This window comes from Taudactylus pleione, unplaced genomic scaffold (assembly GCF_031769625.1).
Source record: "Taudactylus pleione unplaced genomic scaffold, aTauple2 ptg000122l, whole genome shotgun sequence".
In the NCBI taxonomy this organism is placed as follows: domain Eukaryota; kingdom Metazoa; phylum Chordata; class Amphibia; order Anura; family Myobatrachidae; genus Taudactylus; species Taudactylus pleione.
Window position 1 is genome coordinate 10,949,971 of NW_028284524.1, and position 14,081 is coordinate 10,964,051.

The following is a 14,081-nucleotide window of genomic DNA, read 5'->3' on the forward strand; positions in this document are numbered from 1 at the left end:
CACTGATGAACACCTTAGATGTATCATGTGACCAGGAAGTGCACGGCAGTGTTTAGACATCGGAGCTCAGTCAGCAGCAGCAAGAGAAGACACAGTGATGTAGGTAGGAAAATCAATAGACATTGAAGTTCAGTGTAGTGAGGGAAGAGTTACAGTGAGTATGGGGGAGACAGGCTCTCAGCACGCAGACCCATCTGCATGTGTGCCTCCCCAGCCATTGACCTCACCGCACGTCACTGATGATTTGTGCATACAAATACAACACAACTCTGACTTTAGAGATCTACTTAATGTGTAGATGCAATTGGGTATGAGATACCGTCAAGTCCAGCCAGCTTGCGAAGTTTTTTGACAATATCACTGTTTTTGTCCTAAGTGGAGGCCAGGTGGAACAGAGCAAATAACTGCATCAAGTTTAATGACCTTGTGTCTGGAGTTGTGTGTTTGACTGTCTTCGGAAATAGCTAAATAGGAAATTCATTTACCCATTTTTGAAAATGGTTTTGCACAACAAATGCACCTTGTGACCAATGTCTCAAACTGAGCAGTCTGGAAATTAAAGAGTTAAAAGCTTTGGCAAGTACCCCATCCCCAAAGACTGCACTGACAACCTGACAGTTTTTCCATATTCAGCCCATTTTTAACGGTATCCCGATGATATGTCTACAGTAAAAAGGTAGTCAGTCAATAGGTCGTCACCAGAAGGTTGGCAGTCAGTAGATTGACAGGGTCAACAGTGACATTAGTTTGACAGGGTTAAAAGGTTGAAATTCAAATGGTCGACACAAAAAAAATAGACGCCTTGTTTTTCAGGATGGTTAGGCTAAAATAACAAAAAAATCATGTGTCAAACCTTTTTTGTGTGTCAACTATTGAACCCTGTCGACCTAAGTCACTGTTGACCAATTACGCATCAACCTATTGACTGTCAACCTTCTGGTGTCGACCTATTGACTGTCTACTGTTTTATTGTAGATAAATCCACACCCTCTTTAACACTTATCATCTCTTGATTGCTCAACCTAAAGGGAGCAGGGCTTGTGGCCTGCAGCTCCTCTGTGAGTGGGGCTGGTAAGTGGAAACATGGTAGTAATTCCTATTTGCAAGCTTAGCCCTTCTGTCTATTGATTTTCACATTTCTTGATTTATTTGTCTCATGGGGATGGCTACGGAATACCCGCGTTTCAGGAACCCGGCGGTCAGAATCCTGACGCTGGCATCCCGAGAGGGTTATAATACCGACACTTTGTCCATCTGTACCCTAACCCTCCCTCCCTGGTGCATAACCCTAAACTCCCCCCAGAGCTTAAACCTAACCTACCCCTCCCCACACCCTATACCTAACCCTTCCCCCCTTAGTGCCTCATGCTAACCCCTAATGCTAACCCACCCCCTAACCCCTCTACTTACCTTCGGGATTCTGGCGGTCGGGATGCCAGCGCCGGCGTTCTGACAGGTGTCGGGATTCCGGCGCCGGCATTCTGACTGCCGTAATCCCCTCTGTCGGCATTTTCATCGCATCACGTCTCATGATATTATGGAGGCACTTTGACTTTTTATTTCTGGTGACATGATTGCTACATTAGTTCCTTACTAGGCTCTGATAACGCGATGTGTTTTGGATATTATTTATAAACCTTACTTATTATAAGAAGAAATTAAATAATTCACACCAATACCAACTCTAAAATAAATGACAATGTTTTACTTAAAAGCAAATTAATTCTACATGTATTATTGTATTATTGACAAAGCAGACTTATAACATAAAAAAACATTAGTTCAGCAGCAGTGACAAAATGATTATTTGCAATGCCTAGCCTAGACTCACAAGGTGACAGCCCTGTTTGTACTTACAGCCCAGCGTCCCGAGACTCTCTTGACCTACGATCGCTCCTGCTCAACCCGACTGACCCCTCCCCTATTTGATCAATCTTTTATACTTTTTCCCTCTCTGCTACTGCCATATTCTAAAATGACGAATATTAATTAATTAATTCAATATTCATGCGCACTAAACATTTCACTGATAATATGTTTTAATCATAACAAAACCTATAATCTCCTTTCTATGTTCTCAAAATACTGGTGACCGCTTATAGGCCAAGGCTATCCCGATTAACTCCCTTCTTGCTTAGACAGATCTGAGACATGCTGTCTCCTAGTCTGTTAGTATTAAACTAACCCATTGTTCTGTCTTGATAGAGTAGAAAATGGTTTTCATCAGTTCTAAGTCACACCTATTTTCGTAATAACACCTATACCTTTAGATTATACAATATTAACCAATAATAACTGTTGCTTCTGTTGAATTTGTCAATAAACCTTTTAATATATTCCTTCCTATAAACCTCTAAGATTCACCTGCCTACAACCTCTAAGACAAAACCCTGCCTAAAACCTCTAAACAGAACGCTAATTGTGTACGCAGTTTAACCGCAAATAAAGACAGGAGTGGAATCTGTGTTTCCAACGCACAAGTATTATTCAGGTAAAAGTACAGTCAGTTACACGCAATCTATACATACACAAGTTAGGCGTAAAAGGAAATAATACAGACCCAAGTACGGTTATACATACGCTGCGCCTCTGGACCCAGAGATAGACTTCTGACTAGATATCCGCAGTTCATCCAAAATTCAGCATGAACTGGACAACCAGTGTTCGGACACATGTATTTATTCCCCCCCAGACTGAAACAGGACAAAGGGGGAACTTCCTGCTGATCTCATTGGTTCCCAGAGGAGAAGCATATGTAACGACACATTTAACAGGTTGTTTCAAATAGACTTTCCCTGCCTCTAACAGCCGGAGTCTTTCTGGTAACGCCTCCTGTAACATTCCATCAACTAAACATTTTGTTGCTTGTAAGTTCTGCTATCCGTAACTTGAGTTTGCATGATGCGATCTCTCCACCGATAACACCGGGATTCTGTAAAAAGCGTACGCATCAGAACGAAACCAAACACACCTTGCTTATCATGTATAATACCTTGGATATCAAAAACCTCTATTTCTTAGCATTTAAACTAACTTAACCAACTTGAATCATACAGTTTGATGCTAATGGAACCTTGTGTGCGAATATGTAGTGTGTGAGTATTCGGGGTTTGATATAAGGGCGCTAGTTATTAATGGGTGAGATTTAAATGCATAATTTCTCATATGCGAAGTGAACATCCAGCAGTGTGGATGGCTGAGGGTTGTAGTTCTACATGCCCTCTGTCAGCAGGCCCCCACCTGTTGTGTGTTCAAAGGAAAACAAAACCTCTTTTGTTCTCACAGACTCTTGTGTGACATGCAAATGTATTACCACCTCAAGCTGTGGAATTTGGGGCCATCCTGTCTAGGATTCAGACTAATCCAATTGTGTAGATATTATATTACAATTGCCACAACTATACTTTATCTGCATCCAGGGATTCCCAATTTGTATGTAAAAATACCCATTGTCTCTTCTTATTTACTTTTACTCAGAAAGCTTGTTTTTCCAGTTGCCCTTGGTTGGTTAACCAAAACATTGCCATCTGTTCTTAGCTCCTGAGTTATAACTTGAATTGACGCTGACCACAAAAATGGTGTCTTGCGATCTCATTTCCAAAATGGAGTCTTGCGGCCATTCGCAAGATGGCGTCGCCGCGATTAAATTTTAAACTGAACTTGTCTCAGCCAATTATTCAGCTTCAACAGTCCACCCTTTGATAGCAAACAACATGCTATCACAATCTGCTATAAAAATTTATTTTGGGCTTACATTAACATATTATTTAGTGTTATCATGGGATGGCACAAGGTGGTTCTTAATCCATCAACAATGTGTCTCTAGGCGGGGGCATAAAACTACTATTATACGCACACCGCGGATCTTGGGAGATCATGTGACAGATGTGGGGATGCACCAGTCTTATAACAGTAGTTTTGAAGGGGAATTTGAGACTTTACATTGTCTGGGTGTTCTATAAATAACATTTCAATAATATCTTCTATGCATGTCTAAATATTATACATTTAAATGATGGTACTTCCTAGCTCAGGGTTGTAGTGCAGTTCTGTATCTACCTCGGTATACATATTATCATTTCTGACCACCATCATAGTTTCATCCCTTCGTTTCACTCTGTTTTCACATTTTCCACACTTCAACACAATAGGAACACACCGGACGCATATGCCAATTACTATGATGACAATCAGTATAAGGATCAAGAATTTGCCTACGCTGGCGACCACTTCCTGGACCCACTCTCCTAGACCCGAGAACCATTTCACTGGGTTCAGCCATGGCACCCATCCTTCTATCTTTTCCCCCACTTTAGCTGCAGAATCTCATCCATCTTCTGGTCTATCACCTCCTTAGGGTCGCTGGTATCATTGGTGACATAAGTGCAACACTTTACTCCAAATTGGGTGGCTAACGTTACGCAATACCCTCCAGTAACAGCAGTTAAATAATTCAACACTAGCCTGTGTTGCACTAGTTCTTTCTTGTACGCTTGCAATTCTCTCCCTGTGTACCTGAATGTGTCATCGTACACCTCGGTGATATTATCTATTAATTTAGCAAGTTCCTGGATATATCTAAAATTTAATGTACCCCTAGCAATTCTGGTGGGATCCAGGGCGACTAAAACTTGGAAGCCAGTTGTCTCACTGATTAACTGAGCGGCTTTATGCATATCACCAGGTATCATATTTCTCTTGCCTCTGTGTTCATATTGTGTGTGAAGATATGGTGACGGTGTGTTTTTATGTATTCCCAACATTTCAACATGTGTGAGGGTCATAACTTCTGGGACAACTCTTCCCAGATAGCACAAACCTTCGGAACTCGGGGAGAGCCATTTATACGCTTTTCTTCCACATATAAAATATACATTATCAGGGAGAATATAAGGAATGGTATGCATCATTATCATTAAACACATTTCTCGGGGGGCGTGGCCTGGATGGGCTGGAGATAAGCTGCTGACTCCAGAGCTCCTGGGCCCTAATATCCTTTTTAACCCATTCTGAGTCCCCTGCCTGGTCCCTGGCACCTACCTTGCTGCAGGATACTTACCACTGCTTGCTCCAAGAGTCTTCAGGCTGGTCTGGACACGCTGGCTGCTGTGCTGTGGGAGTTGAAAGTCTCTCCCTGCAGCGTTTCCTCGTCGCGGGCGCCATCTTGGATCCGGATCCTGGTCTCTGTGGCTGCTCCTGGCTCCGGCGCTGGTGTTTTCTAGCAGTCGGGAGGGTCCCTGAGGTGCTGGGGAGGAGAGGAATCCGTATATAGTGTGCAGATTGCACATTAATTGCGGCTGTGGACCCGCGATTCCCGGCTGATTTGGACCTCCTGTCTGCAGTGCTGGGTGTAGCACACCTCTGGTTAGTGTCCTGACGGGTTGGAAAGGTGGCTGGCCCTTTCTTTGGCTCCCTGGGTCATTTGAGACACTGCATACTCTGCTCCCCCTGTACCCAGCTGCTAATTATCACCCTACACTGTGCCCAGCTGCTGGTCCCCACCCTGTACAGTGCCTGGCTGCAGATTATCACCCTGCTCTGTATCCGGCTGTCGATCACCACCCCGTGCTGGCTGCTGATCATTGCCCTGCATTGTGTCCAGCTGCTAATCAATACCCGGTATTGGTTTCACCCTCCTGCATCGGTCCCTGAGGCCCAGTGAAGATGGGGAAAAATTCCCAACAGTCGGCTGCTGCGCGGCTGGAAAGGTTCTCCCGTTCTGGAACGGGTGGGGCTACGGGATCCGGCTCTTCAGAAACACCGTCTATTTCTCAGCCCTCCTCCCCGCCTGCTCCTGGGGAGTTTCCCCCGGGGCCAGAGATCACTATGCAAAATTTAATGCAGGCAATTACTTCTTCAGAGAAAACGCTGTCTGGCAAGATTTCTGAAGTTTATGGGGAACTTTCTCTTATCCGTCATGATATGCAGACGATGTGAGAACGTGTCGGGGAGGCTGAGACTCGTATTTCCACATTAGAGGATATCACTGCACCGGTTGCGGGACGGCTTACAACCTTGGAGTCCCAGATGGTGGCCTGTCGTACGAAAATCTCTGATATAGAAGGTCGTCTTCGTAGGAATAACATCCGTTTTGTGGGCCTTCCAGAGAAGTCGGAAGGGTCTCAACCAGAGGAGTTCCTAGAAAAATGGTTAGTGGACACATTTGGCCGAGATGATTTCACTGCTCACTTTGCAGTGGAGAGAGCGCACCGTATCCCTGGCAGGGCTCTGCCTCCTGGTGCCCCCCCCCCCGCACATTTATTGCTAAATTCCTGCATTTCAAGGATAGAGACTCGATACTTCGCTTGGCTCATCTACAGGGCCCTTTGGAATACAATGGAAGTCGGGTGGCTGTGTTCCCGGACTTTTCTATGGATGTTCAGAAGTCTAGGTCCCAATTTCAACAAATTAAACGTCGTTTACGTGATCTGGGCCTCTCATACGCCATGTTGTTTCCTGCTCGACTCCGTGTGGTGGCTGATGGTCGATCTCACTTCTTCGATTCCCCACGGGAGGCTTCATCGTGGCTGGATCTTAGAGGTTGTGGGGAAGATGCTCCTCCGGACTGACTTGAACTTAATATTCCAGATGTGTTTGTTCTTTACATAGTCTGCTGATTATTATTTTTTTTTTTGATGCTTCTCAACTGGTATTATTATTGTGGTATTCATTTATATGGTTATTTTGGGTGCCGGGGAGGGTAATTCTTTTCTGGGCCTAGCCTATACTCCACCTTACGGCTGAGGTAAGAGTTGCTCCCCCCCCTCTTCTTTTTTCTATTTTACTCTTTAGTATAATTCAACAAGAATAAGGGGTTTATCGGATATTTTGGCTTGGGGTTAATAGTTGTTTGGTTAGGGATTTGGGTATATCTGGTTGGGGTGGATATACAGGGTGGGATGTGGGTTTTTCTTAAGGGATATTGTGTGGAAATTTACTTTTTTATGTTTTTATTTCATGCCATTGCTATGTCATCTACCAAACTAATATGCTGGTATTTAAGCTATTCTCGGCCTTTGCTGTTTTCTTTGTTGTACAGAGCTGCCGTGTCTCGCTGGTCGCCTCTCCCTGTTGTCTTGTCTCCGTTATTAAAGTCTCCTCGTTCTCCTGATGTATGGCTTACCCCATGATGGCTACTAGTTTAGGTTCCACTCTCCGGGTTCTCTCCTGGAATGTCCGGGGCCTCAATGATAAGGTCAAGCGTTCTTTAGTATTGAATCAGGTAAAAAAGGCCCAGGCCGATATTATCTGTTTGATGGAGACGCACTTGGTGGGCGGGAAAGTTTTGGCCTTGCGCAAACCTTGGATAGGCTGGGCTTACCATTCTACACACTCCTCATATTCCAGAGGTGTGTCAGTCTTGGTTCGAAAATCCCTGAATTTTGTGCTGGATGATGTTAGAGTGGACCCCATGGGTAGATATGTCTTCATACGGGCTTCTATTCACTCCTCTCCATTTTACATTCTTGCAATTTATATTGCCCCACCTTATACCAGTGAGGTTTTAAGGAAATCTGCTGAATTTATTTCTTTATCACCCGATACCGTGGTTATTTGTGTCGGGGATTTTAATAACATGCTAAACCCTGCCCTAGATAGGTGGCGTGAAAGTTTGAATGTGTCTGGCCCCTCCCCTCACTCTTTTGCTAATTTAGTGGATGAGCTTGGGCTGGTGGATGTATGGCGGGCTCGGCATCCTTCCTTGGCTCGGTACTCTTGCTTCTCGGCTTCTCATCATTCCTTTTCTAGGATTGATCTCGCGCTGATATCCGGGAGGCTGGTCCCGCAGGTTGTGGAGGTGGAGTACCGATCCCGGGGTGTATCGGATCATGCCCCCTTAGCACTGACTATTGATGTTGCTGCTCCGCGAGGCCATTCCTTTTTGAAATTTAATCCCTTTTGGCTTACTTTAATGGGTGCGGGCTCGGAATTGGAATCCTAATGGGCTAATTTTTTTACTGAGAATACTGGCTCTGTTTCCTATAACATATTATGGGATGCCTTCAAGGCTGTTCTGAGAGGTTCCTTAATTGGTAGGGTGATAAATATTAAGAGTTTTCATAAGAAAAGGGAGACTGAGCTGGAAAATCGTTGTACTTTGCTGGAACAGAGATATCTATCTTCGGGTTCTATTGTTGCTAGATCCGCATATATGGAGGCCACTAAAGTTTTATCTGATTTCCTTTTAGATAAATCTAGAAGACGTCTACTATTTGTTAGGCATAGTCAATATTCAGACTCGGATAAATCTGGGGCTTTTCTGGCATATCTTTCTAGAGAGGTCCGACCTGTTACAGTTGTAGCTCAAATTCGTGACTCCTGTGGTAACTTGCACTCTTCTACACCAGCTATCACGAAGGTGTTTTATGAATACTTTGCTAACCTTTACAGCTCTCAAGCCCATTATTCCCTAGACGAGATGCTTGAATATTTGGGACATATATCCCTCCCCTAGCATTTCTAGACTCCCCATTTACTGTAGAGGAAGTCGGGGTGGCTGTTTCTTCGTTTCCGGGAGGTAAGGCCCCAGGAGTAGATGGGATTCCCATTGAGGTTTATAAGAAGCATGCCCTTTTCTTTTTTCCCAGATTACTTAATCTTTTTAATGAACTGTGTGACCTGGGTACTCTCCCCTGTTCTATGTCTGAGGCCATTATTGTCGTGATCCCTAAAATTGGAAAAGATCCCCTTGATCCTGGCTCTTACCGTCCGATTTCCCTCCTCTCTACGGATATTAAAATATTGCCCAAAATGCTTGCACTCAGGCTCAATAGGATAATTAGTGAGGTAGTACATCCTGACCAGACTGGTTTTATGCCAGGAAAGTCTACCTCACAAAATCTTAGGAGATTATATTCAATTTTACAGCTGGCGGATTCTGTGGAGGATGGGGCAGTGGTGGTGTCTTTGGATGCCGCCAGGGCCTTTGACTCTGTAGAGTGGCACTATCTTTGGGAGATCCTGTTTCGTATTGGGATGGGACCTAGATTTATAGCTTGTGTTAAATTGTTATACTCCTCCCCTTTAGGGCGGGTTTGTATTAATGGATGTTTCCCCTTTTTACCTCTCTAGGGGTACTAGACAGGGCTGCCCTCTTTCCCCAGCTCTCTTTGCCCTAGCCATCGAGCCTTTGGCGTGTCTTATAAGAACTGATCCCAGAATACGGGGAATTCAGATATGACAAAGGGTCGACAAGGTGGCTCTCTATGCGGATGACATGTTGTTATTCTTGTCTGATGCATCAGAGTCTTTAATTGCCCTTCTCTCGGTGGTAGACTCTTTTGGACGATTTTCTGGACTGCGCATTAATTGGGACAAATCTTACATTCTTCCTCTGCATGGTCCTTCTACTCCTGTTAGTACGGTAAATACTCCCTTGGTGTGGACCACTAAGTTTAAATATCTGGGAATTTGGGTAACGTCATCTATGTTGGACTTTGTCCCACTTAATGTCCAACCACAAATTGATTTCCTGAAATCCAAGCTGCATGTTTGGAATAAAGTTCCCTTGACCGCCACGGGTAGGGTTAATTTGGTAAAAATGATTGTTCTCCCCAAATTTTTATATGTCTTTCAGCAGGCCCCTATCTATATTTCTCCACGTATATTTAAATTGATAGATAGTTATATCTCCTCTTTAGTTTGGGCTGAAAAACGTCCTCGAATTAAACTTAAAACTTTATGTAGGCCTAGAGCACTGGGTGGTCTGGCATTGCCAAATTTCCGCCTCTATTATTTGGCTTCACAATTGGTTCATTTACAGGAGTGGTTTTGGGTGGGGAGAGCCAGGATCTACCTACCTTATTGGTATACACTGTTACTAGAGGATGTTCCCCTTTGCAGTTATTATTAGATGACAAATGCCCTACAGGGGGAGCTCCATTGGTCACGCAGGCTCATAAGCTGTGGAAACAGGCCCGTGCTTTAGTGGGGACGGAGAGTATTGATCCTGATTTGTCTTTGTGGCATTCTTCTGCTCTAAGAGAACTGGCCCTATTAGATAGTAGCTCCTTGTGGACTGGGAGGGGGGTTCTCTCCATTGGACAGCTGTATAGTGACGGGGTATTAAAAAGTTTTGACACTATTAGAACTGAATTTGGGGTCCCGAATACTATGTTTTTCCGTTACCTACAGCTCCGACACGCTCTAGCTGTCCAGTTTTCTGCAGGCCCTCCGCAATTTTCTCCTGATCCAGTTAGGGTTATGCTGCAAGCAACTAGTGGTAGGCGATTAATTTCCAGACTTTACTCCTACCTCCTTACTCCTAATTCCGATGATACCCTGGTAACACTTAGGCTTAAATGGGTGGATGATTTGGGTCCATTAGACGATGATGAATGGTCTTTAATGTTGAATAGTCATGTGATTGCCACTTCTGCTGTGAGATTCCAACAGATACAGTTCTTTTTACTACACAGGGTGTATCTTACTCCTTTGTTGATTAATCGATTTGGATCTGGAGTGTCGGATAGGTGTCCTAAGTGTTTTGTTTCCCAGTGCTCATTTTGGCATCTCCTCTGGGAGTGCCCTGCTGTTCGAGTGTTTTGGTCCCGGGTCACAACCTGTGTTACCAACACAGAGAGTAGTATTCCCATTTTGTCACCTAAAATCTGCATCTTTGGACTGGGTCTTTTGAACAGGGTTAATCGATTGACGGCCCAATATGTGATTAATGTGATGACTTTGGCTAAGGTTTGTATTGCCCGTACTTGGATGGCAGCTAGGGGCCCTACTTTTGCTGAATGGTCTGGGTTAATGAATGAAGTAGTGGGGCATGAACGTTTTATATACAGCAAACGTAACTCTATCCAGAAGTATGAACGTATTTGGGGTCCGTGGATTTCTTCAACTTATTATGTTAATGGAGATGAGGAGGCTTCGGATGGTGGGGGGCTGGAGACCGGCAATAATGTTTTATTATTCTGAGATGTTTGTAGTAAGTTTTCTCTTATACCGCAAGGTTGAGATATTTTTCTGTGCTGATAATGTGCTCTGTTTTATTTATATACTGTTTTTGATTATGTAATGGTATTATTGTAATGGCTAGCTATTTTATTTCTGTGGGGATTGGGCTTATAGGAGGGAGGGTTTTCTCTTTCTGGGTTGTAATTTGATGTTTTTGTTATAAAATGACAAACTTTATAAATAAACACAATTAAAAAAAAAAAACACATTTCTCTTGCAAACAATCCTATCTCAGGCTCTTCCATCTGGTATATGCAAGTTTCTGATTGTATTATTTTAGCACAATAACCATCTGGTACTTTACCAATCATTTCTTTGTTGGAACTCAATGTATACCAGTACCTAAAATATTTCCCACTTGATTTAATTGAGCGTAGCAGATCATAGTTTATGGACTCATTATCAGCTCTTTGTGAGAAGGTCATCGTCTGATTATTCCCCGTCACTTCCCAACCTCCGGGTTTATTGGGGTTGGTTATGTTTAAACACAAAAGTGATTTATCTACTTGAAATTGATAGAGTTTGAAATGAGGCGGTTTGGATGAGAGGAATTTTCCATCCAATGTTTTCCCCTTAGATAATTCTAAAATTTCCGTGATATTCAGCTGAAATGGCACCAACCCTACATTATGCTGTCCCTGTGGCACATGTGAACACACCCAGCAATCGATTTGATTTAACACTTTGCCTACCATGCTGTGATAATCCTCTAAAGGATACCCTCCCCAGTACGGGTTATATTTAGGTTGGCACCGTTGAATACAGTTCTCATCAACTAGGGACCCACAAAACTCACAAATACATGAATCTTCAGACGATAACCTTTCACACCTTCCCCGAGTATCCGGAATGACAGCTCTCTTAACAATAACAGTACTAAGATTGGTCAGACACTCCCCTGATTGGCATTGCACTCCTCCTTTCTCCACTCCATCAGCACTGCCATCAGCTCCTGTTTCCTCAATAGGTCCCCCATCACAGACTCTGGGTATTCCCGAACTGACCAGGATGGTGAACACTCTAAAAGAGAATATGAAAATGAACACAGCAGGCCCGTCCATTGTCACAACAAGACCTGCAAATTTCTCTCAGTTCAGGTATCTCACTACAACCTTTTCAATCCTCCCGGAACAAGCTCGCGAGTGACAGATCCACACTATCAGCTTTGTCTCCGACCTGTTTCTCCACCGGTTGATTGACCTTTTTACAGTGAGTGGAATGGATCTAGGTATCTCTCTCGGCCACCTTCAAAGATGTAGTATTTGTCAGCAGCACCTGGTACGGACTTTCCCACCGATCAGTCAAACAACTTGAACGTAAGAAATTTCGGATCATTACATATTCTCCTGGTTCAACATCATGGCAGTTCATTTCAGGCATATCATGGGGCAACAATTTCAGTTTCTGCTGCTGTTGCTTTAACTGCTTACTCATTGATATAAGATACTTCACAGTTACCTCGTTGTTACCCTTTAGATCTTCCTGTGGACTTATAATCAAATGAGGTTGTCTACCAAACAATATTTCAAATGGGGACAGATTTAGAGGAAATCTAGGAGTGGTCCTTATACTATGTAGGACCAAAGGTAAAGCTTCTGGTCATCCTAGTCCAGTCTCCGCCATGATTTTACTTAGCTTATTTTTAATAGTCCCGTTCATCCTCTCTACCTTGGCACTGGCTTGCGGTCGGTAGGGGGTGTGAAGTCGGCTATTAATACCCATCAGCTTACACATATTTTGGAAAACATCACCTGTGAAATGAGTACCCCTATCACTTTCGATGATTCTAGGGATACCGTACCTGCATACAAATTCCTGAACTATTTTCTTGGCAGTAAACGCAGCAGTATTAGTGGCTGCTGGGTAGGCCTCAACCCAGTTAGAGAATACGTCTGTGCACACTAATACATACTTAAGGTTCCTGCAGGGTGGTAATTGGATGAAATCAATTTGTATCACCTGGAAAGGTCCATCAGTCGGTGGAATGTGGGACGGTTTGGTAGGGATCGCTTTCCCTATGTTCTTTCTCAAGCAGGTCAGACAGGACATTGCTATCTTCTCTGCTTGTGAAGAAAACCCTGGTGCGCACCAGTATGCCCTCACCAACTTGCACATGCCCTGTTTACCCAGATGAGTCAGACCGTGTGCTGCTTCAGCCAGGCTGGGGTAATATGCCTTGGGGGCTACTGGCTTACCATGTCCGTCCCTCCAGAGCCTGGAGGACTCTTGCCCACACCCCTTGGACTTCCATATGGATTTTTCCTGAATTGAACACAAATTTTGCATCTCAATTAATTTCAGCATATCAATGGTTTGGAATGGCATAATTGTTTCAATTGGAGAAGGCATTTTTAACCCCGCTGCCCATTTTGCAGCTTCGTCAGCTCTGTTGTTGCCCAGTGACACTGGGTCATCCTCACATGTGTGGGCTTTGCATTTAATTACTGCCACTGCTTTGGGCAGTTGGATTGCTTCTAAGAGATGTTTTATGTGTTGGGAGTGTGCAACTGGTGTGCCTGCTGCTGTCATAAAATTTCTCAGATGCCATAGAGCCCCAAAATCGTGCACCACCCCGAACGCGTACCTCGAGTCAGTGTAAATGTTAGCAGATTTGCCTGCATGCTCTAGTCAGTGCTACTAACTCTGCCACCTGGGCTGAGTGAGGAGGACCGAGAGGTTTAGCTTCCATGATGTCTGTGTCATTTACAACAGCATAACCTGTACATAATTCACCTGTGTCTGTTTGTCTATGACAACTCCCATCCGTATAGAAAGTCACATCCACATTCTCTAAAGGTGTGTCATGTATGTCAGGTCTAGCAGTAAAGGTCTGATTCAGATATGTCATACAATCGTGGGTGTCATCATGTCTGCTGAACTCACCTCCCGCCAGCAACTCCTCTCCTTCCACCCTTTGTACATCATGTTGTACATATGGCAGGTATGTTGCTGGATTCAGCGTACTGCAACGTTTAACTGTAATATTTGCAGGAGCGATTAGGGTTAGTTCCCATTTGGTGAACCTAGCCGAGGAGACGTGTCTGGTTTGAGCTGAGTTCAACAGAGCAGATACAGCATGGGAGTGTAGACAATCATATCATGGCCCAATACTACAT

General features: G+C 43.9%; 1 protein-coding gene across 1 annotated transcript in view; it reads left to right on the forward strand.

Annotated features, from left to right (window-relative positions):
- The window catches only part of CFAP65 (cilia and flagella associated protein 65), a 173,670-nt gene that overhangs the window by 130,836 nt on the left and 28,753 nt on the right, over positions 1–14,081 (forward strand). The window lies entirely within an intron of this gene.